The sequence below is a fragment of the Lepidochelys kempii genome, chromosome 1 (genome assembly GCF_965140285.1).
Source record: "Lepidochelys kempii isolate rLepKem1 chromosome 1, rLepKem1.hap1, whole genome shotgun sequence".
Classification (NCBI taxonomy): domain Eukaryota; kingdom Metazoa; phylum Chordata; order Testudines; family Cheloniidae; genus Lepidochelys; species Lepidochelys kempii.
The window spans coordinates 128,094,738-128,111,052 of record NC_136380.1 but is presented as its reverse complement, the minus strand read 5'-3'; the positions used below and the strand labels follow the sequence as shown (position 1 = coordinate 128,111,052).

At 38.5% G+C, this 16,315-nt stretch overlaps 1 pseudogene; it reads left to right on the top strand.

Annotated features, from left to right (window-relative positions):
* Positions 1–679: 679 nt before the first annotated feature.
* On the top strand, positions 680–9,153 carry LOC140905142 (histone H2B 8-like; annotated as a pseudogene).
* The last annotated feature ends 7,162 nt before the right edge of the window (positions 9,154–16,315 follow it).

Genomic DNA, 16,315 nt, shown 5'->3' with positions numbered 1-16,315 from the left:
AATCAAGGAACCAAAGGACAGGAAGAGAAGAAATTATTTAATTGCCTATACACCAGTGCTAGGAACCTGAGCAAACGCACAAGAGGAATTGGAATTGCTCATCTATGAGTATAAATTTGATCTCATTGGTATTACTGAAACCTGGTGGGATGATTTGCACAATAGGAATGTTAAAATCAATGGTTCTAACCTATTTAGGAACCATCAAGTGGGCAAAAGAGGAGGAATTGCACTCTATGCCAAAATGGCATTACCTGTTTGCAAGTCACTTACACTCAGAAGAAAATGATCTTGAATGTTCATGGGTCAATGTCAAAAAGACAAAGTACAAGATGGGGGATTTGTTGATGTTTGCTACAGACCACCAAACCACACCTAGGAACAGGGTGACTGACTCCTTATGGACTCCTTATAATGTACAGGAGGGAAGGTGAAACTGAGAGAACATGGCTGACATCAATCTGAGTGACATAAGCTGGAGATCTCAAGCTGCCAGTATTAAAACATCCCTGAAATTTCTAAACATTATAGATAATTTCCTAACTCAAAATTGTTGCATCTCACATGGGGGGAATTCTATTTGAGACCTCATTTTGATGGATAAAGAGGAATTGATCACAGAACTAAAAATTAATTGGAGCTTAGGTACAAGTGATCATGACTTGATCACATCTATAATATGAATAAAGTCCAGACCAGTGGTGTCCTTCCCACACTCTCCAGGAAGGGGTTAAAGGAGGCCAGATGGGCCAATTAGCCTATTACTCTGAAGGCTGAGAGGAAAGCCCTAATTAGGGGAAGCTCACCAGTGTGGAACAGGTGGGCTTCTATAAAGCCAGAGAGCTGACAGCAGGAAGAAGGCTGCAGGGAGGCAGCCTGCAATCACTCCCTGGGAGAAGGGAGGTGTGTTTGGGGGCTATAGAGACAAGTAGCCCACAGTTGCTCCCTGGGAGGAAGGAGTAGAGAGGCTGGCAAACCATGGGGGAAGGTGGGTGCCAGGGTAGGAAGCAGACCAGGGAATAAGCAAAAAGTTTAGGGACTGAACAGACCTTGGCTGTGTGGGGACCCATCCAGTTGAAGAACCCCTCCTCTTTTACCAAATATAAATCCAATACGTCCTTCGGCCTGTATATTCTAAACTAATTGCCCGTACACCAAAGCATGGTGCAATCTTTTATCCGGTATAATTTTTAAGTGGCATCTGAAGTGCTGTTTATCTACTCAGGAACACTGACTCTTGGCAACTTTCTTCTCCCATATGTAAACTGAAGGATAGGTTTTGAAAGTCAAACACTAAAGTGGGTAAATGTGTGTGTAGATTTGTGAACACAGCAGATAAACTAATGTTAGTTTTGATAAAATGAAAATTTTAAATTGGACTCACTTAAGTTTGAAAATCTGTCCCGTGCGCATACCTACATTGTTGAAAGTGTCCTGTCCTACTGTTGGTAAAATGTACAGCAATATGCAGTATAGTCTGTTATGTATCATTCATATAATACTCTGGGAAAACAGATTTCTCTTCTTATTATAGTAGGCAATAATTTTTAGAGGTATTGGGCCCGATTCTGCAAGTTGTTGAGCAAGCCAATTATAATTACAGATGCTAAGTCTCATAATAATAAAGGGTAGTTAGATGGCATCAAGGAGACCATGGAGCTGAGTGCTGTTTTTTTTTCTAGGAAAGCCTCTAATTTAAATAAAACTGTTTCCTTTTTCAGTAGGTATCAGCCTTTTGCCCCAGATTCTGATCCTTTTACTCACACTGAATATCACTTTACTGCACAAATAGTGATACTGACGTCCATGAGATCATTTATGCTGAAAAATCCTACTCAGTGTCAAGAAGAGCATTAGAATCTGGCCCTTAGTTTGTAATATCCTGCTCTAGGTTATGACAACATGAAAGTGTAGAACAAAAGAAGCTATAACTACATACTTCAGAAATGGTGGGGTAAATTCAGCTCTGATTTATGGCAATATAAATCTTGAGTAAATCCACTCAACTCAGTGGATTTATACCGATGTAACTCGAATAAGAGGAAAATTTGGTATAATGAGTAAAATTCAGGCTTGAATTGGTGCCGGGGAGCAGGTTTTTGTCCAATAACTTTCAAAGTACCAACGAGCTTAGGCTGTTTAACTCTCTAAATAGAATGCCTAGTTGTCCACGTACAAATTTTAGCAGAGGTGGCTTGGAGAAAATCTAGGACGCAAACAAGGCCATAGCTACATGAAATGAAATAAATCTGATTAAGTTAAGAACTGACTTTTTTATAATGGACTACAACAAATGCATCTAGTTTGGGAAGTTCATCGCTTGTTATTCTTTCTTGGGCAAAGGTAAGAGAAGTGCAGCTGAGTGAACACTTTATATTAGTTTTCCATGTTCCTCTCAATGAAATTGTGTGAAAAGGGGGATTAAATTAAATGTATGATTCTCTCTGTGAACAAACATGGCAGGTATTAAAAATACATTTTGGATTAGTCATTTTATGCTCTTCACTTTGCTAAGCTGAATATGTTTAATTCTGATTAAGCTGAGTGCTACTCATTTAAGCAATAACTTTCTCCTGTATGATTGATTGCTAACTTCAACTCTTTTCTTTAGCAAAATAAATAAATAAATAAATAAATAAATAAATAAATAAATAAATCGTTTACTTTGACTAATCTAGGGTTTTTTTGCTATAGAATGGTAAGTAAATGTTAATTTTCACCATTTTTTTTACCTTTATTCATTTGTAGGTTGTACATTAAAACAGTGTATTATTAATGGTCTAACACATTTTCTATGCTTTATATCACCATACTTATTGAAAATAATTAAATAACATGAATCAAAATAATGTAATTTTGCATGTTGTGCAATTTATCCTAAGTATAATAGTATGACTTTCTAAAAGTATATATTTTATTGTGTTACAATAGGTGGGAAAGTTTCTCAAATGGAAATGTATCTCCCCTGTAAATAAGCAGGCATAATGCCCTCATGTTTTATTAAAAGCAGGATAATTTTTTCTCATTTAATGTCTTTTCTTTTGGATAAATATGGGAATCCCCAACAGAATTGTCCTCACTCATCAATAAGTATTTTAAATAGCTAATTAAAATTGGATAAATACTCGACTGGGTGGACATACGATGGTGACAAGTTCTCCCATCTCATTCTGAATTTTGTTACTTCAGTTATGTAATGTGGACAGGAAAGAACAGAATCTACACATTGGTGCCATTGACATTATATTTAGTTCTAGCTTCTTCTCCATGATCATTAGACCCAATGGGAAAATTGAAAAATATATTACAAAGGAAGTGCTGCTGGGGGAGTCATGTAGGATGGAGGCATATTAAAGAGTGGCTTATCAACAGACGTTCAATACATTAAACAATTTTCTGGAAAAAAAAGAACTTTGAAATTAAAATATGGGAATCAGATCATGAACACTAAGACTATGGATAGAGTATTCTGATGTCAATAACAAAGTTTCTGGAATGTGCCTACTAAACAATGTAATAATAGCTGTGCCCAAAGAATTTATGTGAAGAAACACTATTATGTTAACTGAAGTCAGTTCAATGAGTATGGAAGTAAACACCCCAAATGTGCTTCTTGCCTGTACACTGTACCCAATAGCAATAGCTCCAAAAGGTCACTGATCACGTTGAAATTGCCACAACAATCAGTTACAAAAGTAGTTTAAACAATGTGGAGTCCTTGTGGCACCTTAGAGACTAACAAATTTATTTGGGCATAAGCTTTTGGGCATAAGTGGGCTAAAACCCACTTCATCAGATGCATGGAGTGAAAAATACAGAAAGCAGTATAAATATTACAGCACATGAAAAGATGGGAGTTACCTTACCAAGTGGGGGGTCAGTGCTAACGAGGCTAATTCAATTAAGGTGGAAATGGCCTATTCTCAACAGTTGACAAGAAGATCTCTTTTTGAAAGTAGTAAGTAGTGTCCAACAACAGTGCCAAAGTTTGCAAATTTGAGAATGAAGTGGAATGACTATTAAATCGTAGATGTATTTGATTACTTTACATTATAGGTTAAGAACATAGCAAGACAAATCTACTTGACTGCACATTCAGGGTGGAACTTATATTTTTCTTTGAAGTCTATGTAGATTTTGTGGATCTGGTTTCTCAGGACCAAAGGGCTTCAACCTTCTCAAGGGATTTCTGAAAAATGTGGATTTCTTTAGACTTACTGGCATCCCAACACATGGTGCTTCTTCAATAGTCAAAACAAATGAAGGGATGATATAACATTTAATTGTCTGTCTGGGTGATTGCTTAGAACAATTAGTTTAGTATTACACTGTCCATGTATAGGAATGATTTATGCTTCAATAATGTCATAACTCTTACTGTCACAACAGAAATTTCATTAGATCCTGTGGCCTAAATGACTTTCAGTTTAAGATTTTCCTTGAGGAAATAAAAGCTGAATTTTCTGCTCACCCATACTTTTATGAGATGTATAACAGAGTGGCTCAGCAGAAGGAAGATTTTGGTAAAGTTTGTTCCATTTTAGAAAAGATCCAGAAATTTTTAACTGAGAAGGACTGACATGCTGAGATGCTTAGAGAGTATAATAATGCATGTCTCATGGATGTCACACCAGACTAAAAACAGACCCGAACCAGAAGCTCACATCCAACATTCCTCCAGTTCTGGGGAGAGTGAAGTTTGGATTTCAGCCTTACCCTTGTGAACTTGGATCTATCAGGGATCCAAAATCAGATGGTTCCTGTTTTAGGTATTCAGTTTCTATGTGGCCCAAGATGGCAGAAAATTCACAAGAACAATGAATCCCATGGGATTTCCTTCATTGGGGTTTACATGAGAATGGCTCAGAAGATTTTGGTGCTCTCAAACGTAAAACTCTGACCCTGGTTCAGTCTAAACCAAAAACTTTAAACCCAAACCAAAAAACCTAATAAGGCTCCATTCCCATCCCCTTACTATAGTTAATAACCTGAATCTCCAGCTTCAGGAAAATCATCAGTTAATGTAATTTAATTTACAGTCTTTAGCACAGGGCCAGTCTTTTGGTTCTGCATCTGTACAGTGCCCAGCACAATCAGGTCCTTGTCCAGGACTGAGGTTAGTAGGTGCTATAATAAAATAAAATAAAATAAAATAAAATAAATAATGCTACTTGTGAGATTGCTTCCCCTTCCATTTTCCAACTTTCCAACATATGCTCAAGAAACAGGAGATTGATGAGCTGCTATTTCTACAAGTTGCTTTGGAAGTACATGGCTTTGTTTTTCAGAAGTGCTGAGTACTCAAAATAGAAGTCAATGAGAGCTGTGGGCATTCAACACCTCTGAAAATTGGGGCTCAGAGTGTTTGTATTTGTGAACAGATGTATCAAGCTATAATCAAACCTGTAGTGTCCTCACAAACACATATCCACTTCCATAATGTGCATGTCCCCCTTCAAATACGTTAATTCCAGAGAAGTAGTATACACATGGAAAATAAAAACCATTCATGTATCACCAATTAAAATCATATGCAAATATATGTAAATATACATGCTAATTAAGAGCAGCCCTTTTGCTCCTGGGAAATTGCCTCTACAATTCTCAGTGATGCAACAGCTGTGCACAGCTGCTTTACTTGATTAATAAAAAAGGATAGTCCAAATCCAATGTTAATCTCTGGCTTGAAAACTGCATTGCTTCTTGACAGGGAATCACACATTCTCCACAATGTGCCATCCTCTATTGCAATCCACATCACACATCCTTCATTGTGATACATTGCTGGTGAAAGAGAGAACAGTTTGGAAGTTTAGAGGAAGAGAAATTATCTTGTTTATAGCCAAAGCTGGCTCCCAGTGTGGCCTTTGAGAAAGGGGTTCTCATAGCATTTTGAAAATTACAGTCTTTGGCATTGTATTGCCCATTAAAGACCAGATTCTGCCTAGTCCCTGCATGGTGACAAAAGGGAGGTGAAGGGGGACTCAAATATCCTACAAAAGGCACATTTGATGGAGAAGGTATAAGGAAGGGAAAGGTCACAGGGCAGGATGGGAACAATGGGAATCCATGAGCTCAGGTAGAACAAGGCCTCTTCAAGGTTATTGATTCTGTTGGCACTAGCCAGTACATAGGGACAGGGAAAAGGAAGGGGCAAGTCTGCCACCCCTCCTATGTACACTGATCAGTGGCGGGGAGAGCCTTTGTAAGTGCAGTGCAATGGCTGAACTTTTTAGGAGCTTCTCTCTGAGGCACAATGCCTCCCACAGCTATAACTAGGGCAGCATATCTCCAGAACAACTGACACAGAGGGCTTAATGTTCTAATATCTTAATATCCCAGGCTAGTCATATTTTAATAGCAAAGGTTTCCATTAATGAAAAAATTATCATATTAAAATTGTTGTCTTAGTGTCAGCCTTTCAAGAAGACAACCTTTGCTCTTTTTTCTGTTTACTGTTGACATTGAAGACCTTTATGCTATCTTACAATTAAAATCATATGCAATAATTTAAAGAACATAACATTTTAAATGACCAAACCAATGCACAAAAATAATTAGCAAAGTCTAGCTATATTTCTACATCAAATAATATGGGTGACAGATAAATATGGCTGACAAGCTTTTGATCACACAGTCACTGATTTTTATTAGTTCTAGTGCTCTGCCATTCAGATGCTATCCATTTTGATAGGTTTATACATCTCAAAGAAAATACTACGTCAGTTTCTTTATTGAAAGAAAGTGAAAGTCAGATAAAAGACATTATGGCTATCAAATCTCAGGAGTTCAGCAGAAATTAAGCAACGTCTTCTGAATACTAACAGCCTAGTACAAATAACACTTCAAGGTAATTCTGCTTGGAGGTCTGGGAGTGTCAGGTACTGAAAATTGTAATTAGTCTAGCTAATGTGGATGATTAAATGAAGGTTTCTCTGGAATGGATTCCAAAACCTATTAAGACTCTGAGGAAAAGAAAATGGAAAAATGATCAGGTTTTTCGCAGATTCAGAATGTTGGTGACAAAATGCTTTGCCTCGATTCTTTTTCCAAATGGTTTTCAGAATGTATTTTGAAGCTATTTTCCTAGACTTATAGAAGCCACAAGTATCAATATAGTGTTAGTAACTGCTGTTAGTGTCAGTTATGGTATTTGCAGAGATATAGATTGGGAGGTTTTCAAATTCATGCTGACGTAAGTGACACTCATCTCTAGTTCCATTGTGTTAAGTTAACAATGCCACAGACATCAGTGATGACTTTCTTCAAGTACATGTGGAGGATGTTGGGCAAGACCTCTGGAGTACAACAATGTTTCTGAAGCTGGTTATAAATGGAGATTCTGGTCTTAGGACCAGCTCCCATTGAAGTCGATGGTAAAACTGCTGCAGACTTCAGTAGGAATTGAATTGGGCTCTAATTCATTTAAGGACTTTTCTTTTACATGTAGAACTTTTATCATGAAAATATTCGTCTACCAATTCATTGTAGAGGCAGAATGGTTTTACCCTGAGAAACATGCTTCAGTGTGATGATGATACCTATCCAGCTTTGAAGCACTAAGTAATGCAATAGATACAGTAATTGCTTATGTTGGTCCAATAAAGTTGCTATTTAATTAGACTTTTTTACACTATGTAAAAGGTTTATTGGCCACCCTGTTCCTTTGCCCCTTCTTTAGTTTCTCAGAGTAACTCCATGGTCTGGGTCATTTTGCCCCACCCCTTTCACTTGAATCCTGCAATTCTACCACTCTTAGATTGACGGCAGAGTACAGTGGCTAGGTGCACAGGCCCTTGGAACTTGTCAGGACTCTCTGATATAGACACCTGCTCACCTCTCTCTTCAAAGATGAATGACCAGTGTGAATCCCAGACTAATCAATTCTTTCCTAAAAACAAGATATCTATTTAGTAGAGACAAGCATAGAGTAGAAAGATGATTTAAAGGCAAAACAAACATAAATGCATCTCTTTCCCTATATGGCCCTTGGTGACTAATACCTGTAGAGAAAGGAAGCACTGCATCTTAACTAAGGAAGATGTAATTAATTAGTCCTTCTATATTATTCTGTGATCGAGTGCAATTAAGTATCAACTGAGTGTTTATTATTGATTTATTTAATAATCTGAATGTAATGAGCTGCCTATCTGATTACTAGGTGGTAAATAATGATTGAGAAAACTTAGTATGGATAGATATCCTTAATACAAATAAAATACAAAGATTCCCAACCAGGCCTCATTACAACATAGCAAAGTATAACATAGTCATCCTACGATCATCAGCACATAATAAACCCACAACTCAATATGCCCACATAAAATAAAACAGACATAAAAAATAAAATCACACAGCCAAAAACTGGGACCTCAGTGATGGGCATTAGTCAAAATTCAGAGCAGACAGAGCACTCTCCCCTGCCAGACATTGCCCTCCAGGGTATCAGGCAGCTCTGTCCAGATCAGAACAATTTTAACCATGTAGTAACATGAAAATTACTCAAAGCAAAAAAAAAAAAAAAGGGACTCTGACCCCACATGGAAACTGTCCAGATAAAATAGGCTGTCAATTGCCCAGAATAGCTCCACTCCTCAGGACTTTGCAGATTCTATAATAGAAATTAAAAAACTCTTCTTTGCCTCTTGCATAGTAACAATGAAGGGTTTCAAGAGCTTTCTATGTCACAGTTAGTCTAAGTTGGAGTGAGATTTTTGCCACCAGCACTCCAGCTTTTTCTTTCTGTATTTCATTGAGTGAACTGTCTTCAAAAACCAGAATGCTTGATCCACCAAATTCTGCAGTTGCTGCTGCCAAAACGAGCTCTAAGAAAGTGGTGACTGAGACTCAGAAAAAGGGAGATAAGAAGTGGTGCAAGACAAGGAAGAAGAGTTATTCTATCTACATGTACAGAGTGTGGAAGCAGGTTCACACTAACCCAACATTTCTTCTAAGGCAATGGGCATTATGAACCCTTTCGTCAATGAGGACATTGCTGGGGAGGCATCCTGCCTGATGTATTAAAACAAGCCCTCAACCATCACTTCCCAAGAGATCCAGACTCCTGTGCTCCTGCTGCCGCCAGGGGAACTGGCTAAGCAAGCTGTGTCCAAGAGAATCAAGGCTTTTATTAAGTACACCAGGGGCAAGTAATAGGTCCCACAGTCTTCTCTCTTGAATCATCTGGTGTACACCGTCTCTGTAATTTGGTGGACCTATGAAGATGGACTAAAGGAAAAGAAATTTAGGAACAGTTGTACTAATAATCAAAAGCCAATGAATGTTGTAAAGTCCTACCAGGCCATCAGTAGAGTAGTCAACTGAATACTATTCTGAAACATGTTTTAATGCCTTTATGGAGCTTCAATGCCAAAATGATCACAGACCTCATTCAAATGAACAGGTGTGTTAAAGCATTCCCCTTCTCGTTCAACAGTAAGGGCAGCTGCTGAGCCCATTCTGTAGTGCAATATAGCACCACACTAATGAGGGGGCATGAATTTTGGCTACAAGTCAGCTTACTGGTCAATGATATTACCCGGGGGAGCCTACTGGAAATGTACTGGTTCCATCACTCTTGCAGGACAGAACATTAACAATGATCTGTTTCCATCACAGGAAAGATACTTCCCAACTTCAAACAGAAAGGGGTGATGGTGAGTTTATGACAAATGTGAAATCTCTATACCCAGTTCAAACAACTGATACTGATAAATTGAGCAAGCAACCACCTAGTAGTAGGTAGTGTTAAGGCTATCATGATAAATATGAGATTGTGAAGTAATCCAGAAGAGGTGTCATTTACATGGGAGTTGAAGTCAACGAGAATAATCTTACAGACATATTTGTCATCTAGGGAAATTTGCATTTATTCACTATTATTTTTTCTTAACGAATATTGGGGCAGGAAAGGTTTGAGTTTTCTAATTATAGGACAAGCTTAATTTGGATGCAGATGTTTTACACTTTCCCATCTTATTATCCTCAACCCCGATCACCTTCTGGATGTGGTAGGATAATTTACACTCATTCACTTGTTCAGTTTGGGCCACTGACACAACAGCTGCTAACTGTGATAGTACATACCTTGTGCTGAATTGGCTAGGGATATTGTTAAACACTGCCTGCCTTTGAACTCTTATTCCTGTACATTCTCTTTCATTACAAAAATGTGCATGAGCCGAATGCCTGCCTGAAAAGATGTGTAGGGTTTGGGATCTGCTGCTACTGGATCTACATGTATATGGATACACAGCTTCTCTCATGACCCATCTTCTTCCTTCTGACTAGTCTATGCAGATCTACGATGGAGACTTTTATAAAAGCATGTAGGAGAGGCACAGAGCTTATACAAGACTTGGATGAAATAGAAGGTCCTGCATTGGCCATCCAAAAGATGGGTGAATTTCACTGCAAGCACAAATATTTGAATTTTACTGCTGGATAGCATTTGTGCTACTAAAAATTGCTTTCCTTTTAGAGTAGCTATATACTGAATACAATAAATTACTCTAATGTAATGAAGGAAGAAATATAACAGTACAGAACATTTGCAACTAATATTGAATATTCACAGTAGAATAAATACAGAAACTAAACACCTTGTTCAAAGACTGAAAAATGAATCAGAAGGCAATTAATAAAGGCTCATTTGTTGTTAAGTTAGAAGAAGAACACTTTCAGATGTGGTGTTTGTGCAGGCAACTGTTCCTGTTGAGAGATTGATTGGGATATTTCCATCGAGTGTGTAATGAGAAAACATTGACATTTGCAGTTCAGTTGTTTGGGAAGTGAAAGCAGTAGAGCTACAAGAAACTGGATTTTTGAAACTGTTTTCTTTGGTTGGTTTATCAGCTCCATTATTGAGACCCATGTTTGAGATTTTCACAGGGTCTGCATTGATGCCAAGTATGATAAGAAGCTTCATTTTAGGGATTGACGTCTGGTTTTACTTCAAGTAGCTGACATCAACAGTAACTTAAAACTGATCTGTCTCTGCTTTGTATATGAGTGTAGATGAGATCTGCTTATTTTCTTAATAGACCAGTGTTGCTCCAAAGATTTACTTTTCCTTGATACTATGTGTGTGTTTATGTGAGTGTGTGTGTAAATGTACATTACATTATGCACACATGCATATGCATGTGTGTATAAAATACTCACTCACACATACAGCACATAAACATAGGCATTATATATAAAATATACATGCACACACGTCAAGGAAAAGTATATCTTTGGAGTAATACCGGTTTAATAAGCAAAGAAGCAGATCTCATCTACCCTCTTACACAAAGCAGAATCAGATCAATTTAAGTAATCATTGATGCTGGCTTGAAATAAAACCAGACATCAATAATTGAAATAAAGCGTCTTTATTTATAAAATGGGAATTTTAGTTAAAATGTAAGAGAAATGTTTCCTGATTTTAAGCAGAGACATGCTGCCTTTTTGGACTGGTCTTTTCATCTGTTCTTCCAGTTCAATCCTATCCCATTGTGATGGACAAAGTGATAATGCATATAATAGACCAGATGTTGTGGTCTACCACAGCTGCTTCATACTTCTTCAGTTAAATAAAAGGGCTGTAAATTTTATAGAAACAGCCTCACATAATATCTCCAACATGCAAGGATTGTCATTGTGCTCTATATGTCCCAAATCACAGCCCCCAGTGAGGGGAGTATGTTGCAAAAAGGAGGTGTGTGTTGCTCTCCAGCTATTCTCGTATGTAGATCAGGGCCTATAGGGCAGTTTTATTAGAATAGAAGTTATAGCAGTCCTGAAGCTTCTTTACCACACACCAACAGCCCATGTAGGACCAAGTATAGAGGTAGTTTTCAAGCCACATTTGCTTCCCATCCTGAGTTCCTGTGCTGAGTGTAGCACAGGAGGCATGCCTCTCAGTGAGAGGATCAGCTATGGCACTTTTACTGATTCTTGGTAGGAGTCACCCCAGTGCAAAGGCTCTATGCAAGGCCTTCAAACTGACTTAAATCAGGACTGGATTAAGTCCAATGCACTTTAGGCCCATGAATGGATCCCCAGCTCCTGGAGTCATTGAAGGAATTCAGAATCTCAGCTTTCATTTAAAAAAAATGTTTCCCCAATCCATGTTTCCCCTAACCATGGTTGTGAATAAAACCTAAAGATGTGCCCCAGGTGTAGCTGACGCCACAAATATCTGCCTAGGTGGACAGAGAACTTGGAATAATAGCTCTGAAAGGGCTGAACTTCCCATACTCCTTTTCGGGTTGTTAGTCCTGAAACCTGCTGAATTAGGGGCCCATCAACACTATCCCAAGAGCCCCAATGAGTAGGGGTAGGTCTCTTACTACCACCACCCCATTGTGTTTCAGCAGGGATATTGTCAGAAGGGGCCCATGCAGAAGCTAAGACCTTCTTTTGCTGGACAGATCCCAGATTGCTGGACAACAGGGAACAGCAGTCTGTGGGAGCCCAGACTGCTCAAAGAATTATAGTGGTGAACCTCACAGCAGTCTAACTGACTGCTCTTGGGCAGGTACCCCGGTACTATTACCCTTAGATGTATGGGGGGGGGCAGGTTAATGAGGAGGCATGGCCATGATATGTTGGCACAGCCAAGGAGGGTGTACCTTGAGCGATGGATTGCCTTTAATCCGGGCCTGATTTAAGACTCACTAACATTCTGTTTTAAGTGGTGCAGAGGGCCTTGGGTGCAATCTCTAAACTGGGGTGAATTTTCCTCTCTTTGAGAGTCCACTGTATTTATTCCCATGAGAATCATTCCTCATGGCACTTTTTCAAAGCCATTTATCTTTTTTTTCTCCCATGTTGTTACTTTCTCCCATCTTGAGTTGAAAATAAAGAAAAAAATACTGTAACTCATGAAAAAATAACATTCAGTATGCCTTACTAGTAGGTTTTTTAACTCCCTCTCATGATTTCACCTTAGAAAACCCTTTATACAAACTTTCTCTCATACAAGGATGATTTTAGGAAACCAATTTTATAGCACATTGTCTTTTTGCTAACTGACTTCTGGGCTAAGAACCTTTCTAGGGACACCTTGAGAATCTCCAGAAAAAGTGATTTTGCTACCGTGCCTCAGTGGGTCACAGCTGAGAATACCAGATTCAGGACAAACTGCTGAGAAATGGGGCAGACCCAGGCCAAGCTGGTGGTTATTCTCCCATAAGATATGCCAAGCCAATAACAAAAAAAACTTCTACTTGACCACACTGGTTAATAGGAAGTCAGAAATGTACTCTCCTTAGGTATCCCAGCTCTTGTTTCACCACCCAGACACTAGACTTAATGATGAGTGGTTATTGAACATGAGTTTAATCAAACAAAGACTCTATGCCCCATATTCTTCATTGAGATATTGTTATGATATGAATATGGCATGACTAAAATGTGTTCTAGGCAAGATGGGTCATGTGAAATATCTTTGGAAAGGTTATGATTACTGAATATGATTATCATATTTGTATGTCTGTATCGTTTCTGTATCTGAAGTTAGGAATATTAACTATGTACCAATTACAACTGTGTATGTACTTGGGGAACCCCACCAGACAGCATGCAATCAGCCTGGATGGGCCATTAGGAAGGACAATAGGACTTTGAAGATGCTAATCTCCCTCCTTCCTGAGAAGTTTCCTGGGATGCTGCTTTGACACTGCAGGGTCAGGTGATCATGTCACTTGATACTAGACACCATCTTGGACTTCTAGTGTTGTTCCATTAAGAGGGGGTGGGGTCAAACTGGGAAACAAAGGATTCCCTCCATTTGCAAATCCTATTTAAGGCTGGAAAATGAGTTAATCAGGGTTCTTCTCCACTGCCTCCCCACACAAGAAGGAAGACTGCTGAAAACACCTGAAGAAACAAAGGAACTAAGCTGGGGAGGGGGGGCAGGGGCTGAACCCAGGGGATAAAGGTCAGCCTGTGAAAGGAATACTTGGAGACTTAAGCTGCAAGCAGTGCAGTTTACCTTCAAGAAACTCTGCAAGCTGCAAAAAACAACATTTAGGGTGAGAATTTGCTACTATTAACCAGTTAATTTACTGTAATAAGTTTAGTTTGTGTGTTTTGTTTTATTTGCTCAGTAACCTGCTTTGATCTGTTTGCTATCCCTTTTAATCACTTAAAATATATCATTTGTAGTTAGTAAATTTGTTTTGTTTTCTAAAACCCAGTTTGTGCAATTCATAACCAGCGATGGGCAGGGGGGTAGGAGGAGGCGCAAAAAGCTGTGCATATCTTCCTCCACATTGAGGGAAGGAGCAAATTTCATGAGCTTACTCTGTACAGTTTTCTGCACAACACAAGACAATACAATTTTGGGTTTACTCTCCAGAGGGGGTGCACTTGAGTGCTGGGCAATTTCCTAGCTGAGTCTTCCCATGCAGAGCTGATTGCAGACTCTGGGTGATTTTATAGCAGGGTGTGTCGCTACCTGTGTTTGTGTGTTGGAGGATGCTGGAGAGCCTGGCTCAGCAAAACCATGTAAGGGAGCCCAGGCAGGCTCAGGGAAATCCCAGTACATCAGGTCGCACCCTGGAAGGGGGTCTAACCCATCACAAAAGGGTTCTTCTAATCCCAAGAGATCAGCCACATAGCCAGGTCAATATATAACTCAGGTCTTACCCAGTAATCGCACTGTTGCCAATCCTTGAATATCTAATAGCTAAAGGTTTATTTATAAAAGAAAAGAAAGAGGAGAGAGTTTAAATGGTCAAAGGAATCGTATACATAAAATAATTGCAAAGTTCTTGTATCAGGTTTGAAGCAATGATGAATAAACTACTAATTTGTAAAGTCTCTGGTAACCTCCAGAAGATTGGAAGGTCCTCAGGCCATTGGTTGGAATGCTCCTTTTAGTGTAAGTCCATAGTCCAGGGATCAGAAGCAGGAAAGAGGCAAAATGGGGATGCTTCCACAGTTTTTAATACCTTTTTCCATGTGAAGGGACTGCTCTCAGTCTTAGTTTGTGGAAAATTACAGGCACAAGATGGAGTCCAGGGACCCATAATCAAGTCACATGGCCTTGAATGCTTCGATGAGTCCTAAAAGCAGCCATTATCTATACTCTGGCTAAAACCTCCGCAAGAAAGCCCATCAGAAAGGGTCACACTTCTTTTATGGTCTATTGTGCAAGCTTAGTGTCCTTTAATGGGCCATCAACTTGAACAGTCCATTCACAATGTGCTGGCTAGACTGGATGTAAACAACTTGTGGGTGTTACCCTATGAACAAACACATTTGAAATACTGATTCATAGTCAATATTCATAATTTTAGATTCAAAGATGATATGCATACAACAGGATAATCGTATTTGATAGATTGTAACTTTTCCATTGATACCTTACATGACATATTTTATACAAGATTTGTTGCAATTGTATAACAGTGATAGGAACAATGATATACATGGTCATAGTTTAATCATACAACATCACGGCTTTATAGTAAAGAATCAAACAGCAAGCTGTTCCACATGTGTTAATACATTTTAATCAGCCTTTTTACTAATATAAAGAAGCATACTACCTTTCTGACAGAACACTGTAACTTTTGTTTCTATCGTTTGTTTTTCACAGATGCACTTGCTATTGTATATGGAAATATTTTAATATATATTGCATTTGTACCTAATGTCTGTATGATCTCTAATGTAAAAGTCTAACAATCTCAATGTAAATCAATATAGAGGATGTCTTATTTTAATGCTTCATAGCACAAATACATGGCTAGATCCTGCAAGCTCTTAATCTTACGAGTATTTTTTACTCCCACAAGTAGCCCTATTGGTTTAGAAGACACTACTCACATGGGTAAGAGACTGTAGGATCAGATCCAAACTTGGTTTCTTTTTTACCCTTTTAAAATACCGCAAGTATGTGTTTTATCTTGTATTCAGCAACTCAGCATCTGAATATTGAGCTTTACAGCTTTGTTATAGATTTTGTCCTTCCTTCTATATCTTCTTATTCAGCTCTATATCACTTTATGTCTGTAGAATGATCACTGGAAAACAGTAACTGTTTCATCAGTATGAAACTAATCTTTTAAAAGAGTCCATAGACATTTGGTATCATAGTTCAGTTATTTTTAAGCTTCTTGAGCCCAGATGAATTTCTTCCAAAACACATTTGGCCACCTATTAAATTATTTAAATACACATACTTTCCCATTTCTCCCTCCTCTTGTTACTACCACTGCAGGATCCGAGGCTGGGTTTTATATGGGGCTCAACTGATAGATGCAAAATGTTTTAGCTGAAGAGCCAAAGCACCCAAATCAACCAACCGGCTGATGGAAAA